General features: G+C 39.5%; 1 protein-coding gene across 5 annotated transcripts in view; it reads right to left on the bottom strand.

The window, feature by feature from the left end:
• Nucleotides 1–13,724, bottom strand: part of CHRM3 (cholinergic receptor muscarinic 3) — a 507,331-nt gene that overhangs the window by 233,419 nt on the left and 260,188 nt on the right. For 2 of the 5 annotated variants that reach the window (XM_053607908.1, XM_053607909.1), the window contains exon 3: nucleotides 9,495–9,589. The exons of the other annotated variants lie outside the window; for them this stretch is intronic. The gene's annotated coding sequence lies outside the window, so the exon portion shown is untranslated. The remainder of the gene's footprint in view (nucleotides 1–9,494; nucleotides 9,590–13,724) is intronic. 5 annotated transcript variants of the gene reach the window in all.

Here is a 13,724-nt window from a genome sequence, read left to right as displayed (position 1 = left end):
AGACAAACAAATTGTGATTGTCTTGCAATCGAATTTCTAAAATTTGATGTAAGAAGGATGAGATCCCGATATTCACAGTATCATGTAAAATTTCCAAAAATATGCTGTACATATTTTTTATTCCATTTCCATATAATTCAGAAAGAAAAATATGATCAATAGGCTCCACAGCAGAACAATGGCGGTCTCAGGCTCAGGGTATAAACTGAGTAGGAAGGGGTTAAGAAAACTTCTTCTGGTGACGGAAATGTATTAAGGCTTGATTTAGTGGTGATAACAGGAGATAGATTTATCCAACCTCATCCAAATTTACACTTAAAGTGAGTGAATGCTATTTCTCATGCATTATACTTTGAGTTTACTAAAATAAAACCTTACCTGGTTTCTTATTCTTTTATAGCATCAGAGCTCTTAAAATTGAACATTTTAGTTTTAAAAGTCATGTTTAATATTACGCATTAATTTGCGTACATGCAGAAGTATTTTCGTCTTGCATTTGTTTTAAAATAACCCAGTGTTTGTGGGAAAGGTGGGGGGCATATAAAAGAAACAAGTTGGACATATTGCTAATTATTAAAATTGAATAACTGGTACAGGGGATTGATAATACTACTCTCTGCTTTTAAATACGTTTGTAAGTTTTTATTTTAAAAGCTTCATAGTTGTAAGCCCAAGAGTTTGGGGTTGCTGTGAGCTATGACACCACAGCACTCTACCATGGGCAACAAAATGAGACTGTCTCAAAAAAAAAAAAAAAAAGCTTTGAAATGTAGTGGATTGCATTTTTTAAAATAAAATATATTATTAGTACTGTACTAGAATTAGGTGTCTGTTTTAACTTCCTCTTCACCACCCCATGCTCCCTTGATCTTGTGTAAGATCTTTCTGGGTCTGTCTTACTTTGCCTAGGCCTAAACTAAATTTAGTTTTCTCCTTTTATCTCTTAGTCAAAAGGCCCTTTCATATTAGAATCAATGTGGGTGACATTCACAGGTCAAGACCTGAATAATTTCAGGAAAATTAGTTAAATCTACGCGTCTGATTCTTTTTAAATCATGATGAATTTCTCTGCTTTTAAAAATTTCATCCAGCAAAGTATTAAAAAAAAAAAAAAAAAACCTAGTAAAGCCTTCCTTGAAGAAGTAAGTTCCCTTTAGGAACAAATGAAACAGCATGTCAAGAAATAACATTTTGTTAATTGCACAAATAATAAGTTGGCTCAACAAGACCTGTGAAACAAACAGAGCAAAGAAACCAATTCAGGGCAATGAAGACAAGTACAAAACATTTTAAAAGGAAAGGGTATAGGGCTTAATTATTTTCACCCTACCTTTCCCTTTTAAGGTATTAGAATTCTTGCCTAACTTCAGGGAAAGTTGGCTCCAAGTTCACAGTCACATGAGTGAGGTTTGGTCCAGAAGTGCAGAGCCTATTCCTGACCAGGCACCAGTGTCAACAAGCTCCACGCTGACAAACTGAAACTCAGGGTGAACTCAGTCGGAGTAGAAATTGATTAAGGATGTGGAAGACAGTGTTCATCTCTGTGGGCAGGGATGTCCTTCAGAGAAATTCATGTCCCTTTCAGTTTCTTAGTGAGGTATAAAATGGAATATGGCATTCCCTCCCCGCCCCCCAGTCCTATTATCTCTAGAACTACCTGTTCTTTCTTTATAGAAGAACCCCAAACTGTCTTTCTAATCATCAGGACTGGAACAAAAAAGAAAAGGCATGTCCTAATTACCAAGAAGGAACCTAAGCTTCTGATCTCACACTCTGATATGATAAATTAGAGTTCTGCTGTCTAGAAACCAACGCATTAAGGATGAGTTGAGAATTCTTTTTAATCTGAACCTAGAACAGTAAAGCAACAGAATGTTTGAGCCCAGACACTATCAGAGGCAACACAAATTCTATTATCTTAGAACTCTACTTCTTTTTTATTATTTTTTTTTTAGAGACGGAGTGTTACTCTGTCACTGTTGGTAGAGTGCTGTGGCATCACAGCTCACAGCAACCTCTAGCTCTTGGGCTTAGGCGATTCTCTTGCCTCAGCCTCCTTACAACTCAGTTTCTTCTGTAGATATTTTCTTTTACAATTTAACTAGAGCTTCTTGTACTTCATTCCCAGGGCAATACAGTGCCATTGACATGCTTTGAGTAGAAGACTCAAGTGACAGAGATGGTCCTTACATAACAGGTATCTGAACGCAATGGTCAGGGAGTACACAAAGGCAAGGGGCTCAAGAGGCGGGGGCCAAATCAGATTCCAAATGAGTATGTGACCTTAAAGGATGAAGAAAGAACATTTGTAAGTAGTAGTAAACTCCCAATAAAAAGGTGACATAGTCTGTACAGATTCCCAAATTTCAAAGCAATGCAACACAAACACTTACTACATAGCACTTTTAAGTTGTAAAAGCAACGCAAAAGGGTCTGTGATAATGACAAAGGTATAGGGAACTAAGTAGAATGAGCTCAGCTCTCACCAGGAGTGAGAGGGCCAGGAAAGGCGCGACAGAGAAAGTTGACTCGTGTTGACTCCTGAGGATCAGGGTAGGGTTTTCACAGGAAGACTTTGGAGACAAGAGGGTTCAAACACAGAAAAACAGACGAAAACAGCCAGAAGTCTACAGCAGAGAACATATGTGCTTTGGGGGAGGTGGCATAGCAGCATCGTTTGGGAAAAGTACTTCTCCCCTTGGACTTCAGCGTCCTCCTGAAGCTGTCCATTTTTGTGGTTTCAATTCACACTGAAGATCTGTCACAAAGTTAAATGCCAACCAGTTCATAAGTGAGGTAGGTACAGTGGGAATCAGGAAAAGGGACATCTTCATTGTACTGAATTGGTTTCTTTGCTCTGTTTGTTTCACAGGTCTTGTTGAGCAAACTTATTTTTTGTACAATTAACGAAGTGTTGTTTCTTGACATGCTGTTTCATTTGTTCCTAAAGGGAACTTACTTCTGCAAGGAAGGCTTTACTAGTTTTTTGTTGTTTTTTTTTAATACTTTGCTGGATGAAAAGGCCCTGAGGACACACCTGTAGGAATCTCAGAACACAGGTTCTCACAGGAAGGCAGAGGTAGAGGGGGACGTAAGGGACACTTAACCAGACTTCTCAACTGGCTGGATAGAAACAATATGGAGATGACTCACATACTTTTACAAGGTCGAGGGACCTGAGAAACAATAACTATTGAAAGAGTAAAGGAAAAAGGAGATACGTCTCATGTCTCGTATGTGATATGATACATGTATGCAACTTTTAGGCAAGACAGAAGTAAAATGAGTCTGCCTTTTGGAGTTGCTGAGTTTGGTGTGAGGGTGGCTCTCTGGCTAAGATAAAAGCAATGAGCAACACACAGAAATCAGGTCTTGATGAGATCATTTAAAGGTAGAAATACGAAGTTGGACTAGCTGCCTAACGGCCACCACAGTGATTTGAGAAAAGAGGCAGAACAGGATGAAAAAAGAGTGTCTAGCGGGAGAGACAGAGAAGTCAGTCTCAGGAAATATCTTTTCATTCAGGAGGCACAAAAGAAAAATCCAGCCCAAACCCAGGAAATAACAAGAAAAATCGGAAGAAGGCAGGATTCTGAGATAAAATTGATAAGGATGTCCAGAAATAAGTAACAACTGCCTCCAATTCTAAGAAGTTGATAAATAGACAAAGCAGGGTGGGGGGTGGGGGAGAATAGCTTAAGTTTCCAAAGGAGAAGGGTTCACCGATAACCTTTTAAGGCCAATGTTTTGGGATAATTAAGGGGTAGATGCTTGGAAAGTGACATTGAATTAAGGATGAGAAGGACCAGAGGGAACGGCAGACCATGCTGGCCGGGGAGCTCAGGGAAAGCAGAGAAAGTTCCACTGATTGGAGGAGACGGCTCCAGCACGCAGTAGGCACTCACATCTTGGATGAGTTAGTTAAAGGAGACAAGTAAATGAGGTCAGGAAAAATGCATTCATTTGTTAGGAAAGGAAATTTAATTCTTAATGCTGGAAATGCCAGGGTGAGAGGTCAGGCTGAAAAAAAAACAGATTGAGGGAGAGGATGGAGAGTCCAGGTGGAAAAGTGAACGTCCTCGTGGAAGGGACATTTCTTCCACAGAGACAGGAGACACGGTGGGTCTGATGCGGGGAGTCACCAGCAGGTGACGGCTCCTGTAAGGGGGTACTATTTTCAAGCACAAGGGGGCAGGAATGGAGAGGGAACTTTGGCCAAGAATTAGGGGCAGGAATGGAGAGGGAACTTTGGCCAAGCCCCTGCCAAGTGTAAATCGAGACTTTGTGAAAGCTGGACTGGATGTACCCCCGGAGGCCAGGGAGACCTACACTGATGACACTGATGACAGGCTTTGTCTCCGAGGCTTGCAGATTTCTCCAGGAATGACTGGTCACACTGACCCAGGGAAAGAGAACGGCTTCCAAGAGCCACAAGGAGAGCTCGGAAGGACAGACGGAGTGAGAGAAGCTAGAGCCTCAGAAAGCAGCACTGGACATGGTTCTGGTATGGCCACAAGGGGACTCGCTGTCTACACAGGACACCAAGAGGAAGAAACAGGAACCAAAACTCAAGCGGAGAAAGTGACAAGATGTGGGAGGGGAGGGACAATTTTCCACACACTCAGGTCATTCCTCCAAAGAGATAAAGGTAACTTTTCTCCATTTCACAGAATAAAAAGTGAAAAGGTTTGAGAAGTATTCTGGACTCATACAGAATGCCTAGGGATTACTCTAGGGATGCAAGACCAGTGTGCGTGTAACTTTTATTTGAAAACACAAAGACCAAGGCCACGTACGAGCAGAAATTTTAAAAGTGTGTTTGGTACTATAGAATAAGAGGTAAATCAAAAATAGAATAAAATCTATTTTCCTTCCCAGGCTATGTAGATGCTCCAACACAGCTGGGTTTAAGAGGACGGCTTACACAGAGAGGTCTCTGTAATGCTGGAAAGAACTCCATGTAAATATTTGCAGGCAAAGAGGTTCTTAGATGAATGAAGTCTGCTGCTCTCTAATGTTGTACAAATAATTTTTTAAGATGAAGACTAAATTAGAATGTTGCTAGTTTTTCATTCTTCGTGGGGGCCAGCAGGAAAACCCAAAGAATAAATTTTGGTATCACATTTTTGAAACTTGGTTTCATAAAGGACAAAAAAGTGTTAATTGTTTTCCTTGCGAACATATACTTTAGAAAATTGTTTTGATATTTTAAAAGAAATAAGATTTTTTATCCTACTGGTTCCCTAACCTAGTGAAATCATCAGAGATTTCTTTAAAGGGACACATTTCTGGGTACCACCTCCAGAGATTCTAATTCAGGGGGCCTGCAGAAAGGCCTAGAAATCTGTATTTTTTTTTTTTTTAACAATAATAGCAATGTTTAAGGTAAGGTCTAGAAATCTGTATTTTTTTTTATTTATTTTTAACAACAATAGAAATGTTTAAGGTAAGGACTAGAAATCTGTATTTTTTAAAGTCCCTAAAGCAGCAGGCCCCAAACGTTTTGGCTTCAGTGATCAGTTTCTGAGAAGACAATTTTTGCACAGATAGGGGTGGGAGGGGGAGATGGAATTAGATTCCCATGAGGAGTGGGCAACCTGGATCCCTCACACGCACAGGTTACAGTAGGGTCCATGCTCTTATGAGACTCTCCTGCCACCACTGATCTGACAGGAGACCGTGCTCAGGTGGTGATGCCAGTGATGGGCGCAGCTGAAGGTACAGATGAAGCCTTGACTGTTTTTTCAGTGTGACTATTATAACAAAAATATTTTTACCAGAATGTTTATTGCAGCCCAATTCATAATTGCTAAGTCATGGAAGAAGCCCAAGTGCCCAGCGACCCATGAATGGATTAATAAATTGTATATGTACACCATGGAATATTATGCAGCCTTAAAGAAAGATGGAGACTTTACCTCTTTCATGTTTACATGGATGGAGCTGGAACATGTTCTTCTTAGTAAAGTATCTCAAGAATGGAAGAAAAAGCATCCAATGTACTCAGCCCTACTATGAAACTAATTTATGGCTTTCATATGAAAGCTATAACCCAATTATAGCCCAAGAATATGGGGAAGAGGGAGAGAAAAGGAAGTGGGGAAGATGGGTGGAGGGAGGGTAATTGGTGGGACTATAACTATGGTGCGTCTTACAAGGGTACATGTGAAATTTACTAAATGTAGAATATAAATGCCTTAACACAATAACTAAGAGAATGCCATGAAGGCTATGTTAACCAGTGTGATGAAAATATTTCAAATTGTATATAAAACCAGCACATTGTGCCCCACGATTGCATTAACGTACACAGCTATGATTTAATAAAAAAAAAAAAAAAAAACTTAAAAAAATACGGATGAAGCTTTGCTCCCATCCCTTCCACCCACTTCCTGCTGTGCAGTCCGGTTCCTAACAGGCCACAGACTCATACCTGTCTGCAGCCCACAAGCTGGGGACTACGGCTCTAAAAGAGTACGGAGAGTGGTAAGGGCATTCTGTAAGTAAGTAAAAAATAAGTAGACTCTAATTTGCAATCGACAAAATTTAAGAGTGCGCTGGCATTTTCAACTCCAATCTTAGAAGACTAGCTTATTGTTACATTTGGGAATCAAATACACAAAGTTTTCCTTTTAGTTGTTCTGCTTTAGAAATACAAACGGGCCTAGAGGCCATCGTGCAGCGCACAGAAGTGCACGGACTGTGAGTATTGTTCCTTCCTCTCTTGATTCCATCCCCCCTGCCCATTAAGGACGGCGTTGGCAGGTGGCGAGGTCCCCTTCTGTGTGTTTGACACAAGAAGCACTCATCTCTCCCTGTCCCCGGGATGAAAGAAATCTGAATGTTTAGTGTGAATTCCAGGGATCTGGGAGTTTAGCAAACTGTCACCCAGGTGGTAACTCTTCTGAGTTACCTAAGAAGACAAAAGCTCAGCTCCTGGGTCACTTGAGGTGAAAGTGAAAGCTATCATGCTGAGGTAAAGTCAAAACTTGCAGGGTGATCTGCCAAGACAGGAGTTGGGCAAGGGGTGTGCAAAACAGCAGAGGAAGCAGAGGCCGGCAGAGCGCACAGAACCGAGACCTCCCTCAGCCCCAGCGCCAGGACGGCCTGGCAACTGACAAACCTTCTGCTTCCCAGCCCACCCACACACCACAGAGATTACAAAATAAGAAGAAGAAAATAAAGCAAACAAACCGACAACAAAACAACAGAATCACCAAATGCACACTGCTGTTCTTTATCAACGGCAATCACAAAAAAATTTAACTCGAGTTTGTCCAAAAGCAGGCTTGCATTTACTATCTATTCTGAGGAAGGCTGATTGGGAGACAATTGTGGGAATAAAATCACCTGCTTCCTACATTCATGGGCCTTTTCAAGAATTTCCCACACATTAGGCCTGATATTATATATATAATCATACATGAATGCATATATATTCCTATTTGCATATATATTCATATTTGCATTCATGGGCCATTTCAAGAATTTCCCATGCATTTGGCCTGTTTTCAGGTTATAATTCAGTTGTGCCACTGTCAAAAGCAAAAATCAAGATACTCTCAGTATTTACCAAAACTTGAGTAGGGTACTACTACACCCAATCAGGAGTGCTGAAAAGTGTCCCCACAAAAATATTTTGTCATCTACCTCACTTGGGTTAATTTTATTTCCCATAATTAAAAGCTCTCACAAAGTATCCTACAACAATCATTTGCAATCCTTTTATAAAACAGACACAGCACACCAGTCCCCTTTCATTCTTGTTAAAGTCTGTGGATCAAAGACGGCTCCTACTCACACCGGGCAGGCTCCCAGTCCTGGTTAGAATTCTACAGGACTTTAACCCGTGGGCAAACAGGCATTGTGTGTTTGCAATGGTCTCTACAACAGTGGCTTTTAAAGTTTTCTACTTCTTTTCCATAGTAATTCACATATAAATTTATATTTGAATAGTTTTTTAGTGTATGTATCATGTATCTTACATATTTTTATATTGTAAACCAGTGCACTCACGCACACACACACACAAGTATGTAAAGGTTTCCAAAACTGAAACAGATATTTCCTGCAACAATATTTGTTCTTGCGATGCATGATCTGCTTAGATACAATCTATTCTAATATGTTTTTTAAATTAATAGACTTTATACTTTAGTGTGGTTTTAGGTTTTGAAGAAAGGTAGCACAAAAAAACTACTGAGGGTGCCCAATATACTCTTTATCCTTTCGTCCACGGTCTCAGTTTCCCTTACTATTAACATCTTCCATTAATTAGTATATTGGTTATAATGAATGAATCAATACTGATCTGTTATGATTAACTAGTGTGCATGCATCACATCAGGTTTCCCTCTTGGTGCTGGCCACTCTATGAAATTAGACAAACGTGTAATGAAATACATCCATCATTGCAGTTTCTAACAATAGTTACATTGCCCTAAAAATATCCTAGGTCCCTTCTATCCATCTCCCCCACTTCCTGCAACCTTGCTGACCACCGTTCCTGTTCACTGTCTCCCTAGCGGTGCTGTTCCCATGCACTTGGGATTGTTCAGTACGTGGCCTTTTCAGATTAGGTTCTTTCCCTTAGCAATACGCATGGGAGCTCCCTCCTCATCTTTGCATGGCTTGACAGCTCATTCTTTCTGTTGCTGAATAATATTCCACCCTATGGACTGCCACAGTTTTATTCTTTAGTTCTGTTCCACTAAAAAACTGGGTATGAATTTAATAAACCGGTTTCAGGACTGACTCATATCCGTAATTTGAAAAATACTACCTAAAATATATCGTTAGGTGTCTGCTGGACTACAAACAAGAAGACAACTCGGTCCATACCACACATGTGAGATGTTTAGAAACAAAACTTAACAACAACATAAAATCAAAGTAGAGGAGAGGTAACAGAAACGGAGTCTTTCGGTACCACTGAGGACTAAGAAGAGCTGACAAGTGCCAGGATGTAACTCCTTACAAAGATGGCCTTGTAAGGAATCACTTACTGATCAGCAGACCTGGGAAAGTTGTTTTATACACCTCAGTTTTCCCATATTTAAAGTTATATAATAGTACCATCTATGTCACCGGATCCTTTTGGCAAGTAAATGAAATTATGCACACACAGAGCTAAGAAGAGTATCTGACATATAGGAAATCTTCAACAATTATTAATTTGTTATCATCATTATTATTAACCATCCTGTGTTTTGTGCTTGTGTGGAATCTCTTACGCTCTCAATAGATATTTTTTAAAATACTGAAAGATAGCAATTTCATAGGCTTGTCTGGCCTACAGAAGCATCTCAGAAAACCAGAAAGATGTATTCTTGAAGAATACATGTCATTTAGTCAGTGTAGAGAGGAAACAAGATATAAGGGGAAGAGGAAAGAGCAAAATCCTAGGCTGAAAATCAACAAATTCAAGTACCATTTGGAGCACAGGGATCACTTGTATTCAAGCAGAGAATTTGAAGCCCGAATGAGAGACCTACCCTGTGCTGCCTTTTAGAGATCACTGATGATCTTTGCAAATGACAGATATCTGAACTTCTTCTTTCAATGGGCATGGAAGCAAGACCTCGGTTACCTAAGCAGAAAGAATAAAGTTTCAATGCCCTCAGGCGTCCACTGCATGTGATGAGCTAGCGTCTCTTCCACACATGCTGGAATGCTACTAGTCATGTACCATCCTTAGGAGGTGAATTGATACATTCGAACAATTCTCTGTGTTCTCTGGTTCAGTTGAGTAACTCTAAATAGGACTGTTTATTGACCCACAGGGTAGGCACTTGCTGTATGTGAGTGGTTCCAATATAAATTTAAAGCAAAGAATAGAATGTCCTTTATTCAAGTTACTCTAGTCACATTTCAAGTGCTCAGTACCCACAAGGGCCTAGTGATCACTGCACTGGACAGCAGAGACACAGAGCATTTCTGTCATCACAGAAAGATTTCTCCAGGGAGTATCCAGAGGCTAGGGATGCGCCTGCTAAGGGGAGGAATGGGATGGTTGCTGGAGGAGAGAGACAGAGACAGGGGAAGTGGAATTCATTCTAAAATCTAAAGGACTGGCAGATCCCTATTGAGAGGATAGAAATATTGGGAGCAACTGAGGTAGCAAGATGTTAACAAAAGAAACAAATGGCAGAAAAGGGGCTAAACACAGAGGTGAGGGAGAAAAGCTTCTCTCTCCCCAGAGACGCACAAAAACAGAGAATATGGAAGATGTAGAGACTCAAGCTAGTTTTGTTTGTTTGCTTGTTTTGAAACAGAATCTCACTCTGTCACCCTGAGTGGAGTGTGGTGGCGTCACAGCTCATAGTAACCTCAAACTCTTGGGTTCAAGTGATCCTCTTGCCTCAGCCTCCCAAGTTGCTTGGACTACAGGCTCCTGCCACAATGCCTGGCTAGTTTTTCTGCCACAATTTCTGGCTAGAGATGGGCTCTTGCTCAGGCTGGTCTCTAACTCCTGAGCTCAAGTAATCCACCTGCCTCCACCTCCCAGAGTGCTAGGATTACAGGTGTGAGCCACCTCACCTAGCCAAAAACTCAAAGCTGTTAACCTTGAGCAAGAGGAGAAACAACCACGGAGAATAAGGACATTGGACTGCACTGGTGTTCTCACACTGCGGCTACAGAATGAACACACTGACCAAAAGTCAAATCAGTAAAATTATTTTGAAGAAGCTATAAGAGGATGCAACTTTTAGGGTTCCAAATCACTGTTAATTTGTATAGTCATTAATCTATCAGTCAATGATTATTATTTATTGGGTCTCAATTTGCCAGGTATTCAAAGCAAACATATCATCAAGACAGAAAGCCTGCAACTACAGAGAAGACTCCCAGGACAATCTAACCAAGTGCTAAATTACAAGGTCAATTTTAAGATGTTATCTTAAATTAGGTCTAGCAACGCCCAGCCTCATGCGATAACCCTTGGCTCTTGTGCCTTTTGTAGACATCACAAACCAATCCTGACATTCCTTCTGGTTGATGCCAAAGAGGGCTCGGGATGCTTTTCAACACAACACCCACCATTCCATCTACTAATTAGTTTGAGAAAAACAGCATACTCGCAAATCTTGTGGAGGTGATATTAGGATTACATTGTCATTCACACAGAAGAAGACCATGGTCAAACTGCAAATTTATTTTGATAAATTCACTTCATTGGTTGAAGTCCCAAGAGCCTATCAGTCACTCAGATTTAAAAAACCAGACCTAAATAGCTAGTCTCAAATTTATTTAATGCTGAGTCTCAGAACTTTCCTCAATTGAGAGACAGAACCATCAAAAGTGCAAACCATAAATTTCAAATTAAAATTCATTTAAAAAGGGGCATGGACTGGACCATTTTAAAATAGTCCCAATAAAGGACATTCCATTTTTGTCAGTTTTTTTCTTTTTCTTTTTCTTTTTTTTACACTACACTAATGGAGCTATCGGTAAAAAAAAAAAAAAAGAAGAAGAAGAAGAAGAAAGAAAGAAAGAAAAGAAAAAAAGATTAAAAATTACAATGGATCTCCAACGAATGGTAAAGGCATGATGTGTATATATTAATTATATAAGGAACAATGAAAACCACAAACTAATCAAAGGCTTTGGTGACAGATGATGTTAATACAATTTTGCTTTATTTTAAAAGGTAACATACCAGTGTGAACGTTTTCTAAGTGCTTTGCCTGTTCATATTCGAATCATCATATCAAAATGATATTAAAGTGTTTTTATTGTGAAATTTAGTAGCTAACATAAGTTTCTGACGGAAGGGAAAAGATGTCAGAATATAAAAAGGAAATAAAGGGAAACGAAGGCTTTCTCCAATGCCTGTTCTCACACCACCTGGGGAAATCGCTCCTCCCACCTGCTGACGTCTCTGCGCTGAGTCATCAGAGCCCATAGCTGACCCTACCTTGTCAGCCCAACTTCTTAAGGCCAAACTCTGCAGGGGAAAAAAACTGGTAAGGTGGTTGGTTGTACTTTGGTAACTCTCAATTTACTTGAAGCATTCCAAATTGAGTGCAAACCACATGGACCACTGTTTCTATCTTCCTCAAAGTGCTTATGTGAAACTGGATAATTCTACAATGGGAGCACTAGGACGCTTCAGATATTCCAGTTCTCCTTCATGTTCAAATGAGTGTCTCCAAAATAGCTCTATACAATATAATGTTATCAAATAAGATTGTATAAGATCGAAATTATACACATACGTGTTTGTTCAAAGGCACCTGCTGGGTTTTCTTATGAAGGGTCCACTTTTATTCTAAGACTAGGTCCTTTCTATCAGTATGGGGTTTACACAATATTCTTAAAAATTCTGAGAACAAAGATTAGTTGCTTTTATTATTTTTTTTGATTAGTTGCTGTTTTAAATGGCCCTCATTTTCAAAACCAATAGCTCATAACTTGGTATCAAGACCCTGAACTATTTGAAATCCAAATTTTTGAAAAGGATTGATATAGAAGACAATAACTCTTTAATGCAAATAATTGTCAACATAATAGGACAGAATATGTCTTTTGAAAATAAAGCACAGAAGTTATAAAAATGAAATATGATTTTTCTTATAAACATAATTTATAATTATAAATTATAATTATATTTTTCTTATAAATATAAATGTATTTTCCGATCAGGTCACATTATTTTTATTTTATTTATTTATTTGTAGTTTTTGGCCGGGGCTGGGTTTGAACCTGCCACCTCCGGCATATGGGGCAGGCACCTTACTCCTTTGAGCCACAGGCGCCACCCCAGGTCACATTATTTTTAATAATATCTTTTCAAAACAATAAGTAGTAGTGTTCCTTATGAAGAATGTAAAAACATCAAAAATGATAAAACATTTAAATCACTAATATTCTGAACACTACAATTTCCATGTCTGTTCTTTTACTTTACATTTTCTTAATATTTATTTTTACCAAAAGGGCAATCAAGTAACAGTAAGTCAATTGCTTATGTCATGCTATTTGGGGAGTCTTTTGAAAGACTGTCCGTACAGAGGAAGCGTTTCAAGATTACACTATTAGTATGTCTGGTTGTGCAGGACAATGAACTAACTTTAGACCTGAAAAGTCAGCTGGCCACCAAGGCCTGTGAAAAAGTGAGATGAAGGAAGCTAATCCTTACCTTAAAGAATTACACCAGCTGGCCCAAAGCTGTGCCTAAGGTCATGCAGACAATGTTTCATTTTGGACCCAATGATGATACCTTGACACCAGGGAGCTCAAAAAGCTTTTGTTAGAAAAGCAGGGATGGATGAAGGTAGAACTAGCTCCCATACAACAAATTGAAAAAACCTGGCCCAGCCAGCAGTCCAGGAGGGCCAAGCCGAGACTCCAAGTTTCTGATGCAGGCTTGAGCTCTATTGTTAGGTCTCACAAACTGTCGTAAGAAACGAGAAACTGTTTGACTTTAATTTGCTTGGCCTTTTGGCCTACAAAAATACTAAGGCAGGCTGACATTTTGGCTACAAATGTTGCAGCTGTGTAATCACTGGGGTCTGGGAGACCTTACTACACTTGGTTCAGCTCTTGAATTCCTTTTGAGATCAAGACAATAGAACTTATAATTAGCAAACTACCATAAGTCTCAGAGTATGACACATGAATAGAAATCTTCCTTTTTCTCTTTCCCTGCACAGGAACATAAAAATAGAACACATAACTAAGTTATATTCGTACTTCTGATCACATCAACTTTCATAAAACTA

This window comes from Nycticebus coucang, chromosome 10, assembly GCF_027406575.1.
Source record: "Nycticebus coucang isolate mNycCou1 chromosome 10, mNycCou1.pri, whole genome shotgun sequence".
NCBI classification, from domain to species: Eukaryota; Metazoa; Chordata; class Mammalia; order Primates; family Lorisidae; genus Nycticebus; species Nycticebus coucang.
The sequence above is the reverse complement of the archived record's forward strand: the minus strand, read 5'-3'. Positions and strand labels throughout refer to the sequence as shown.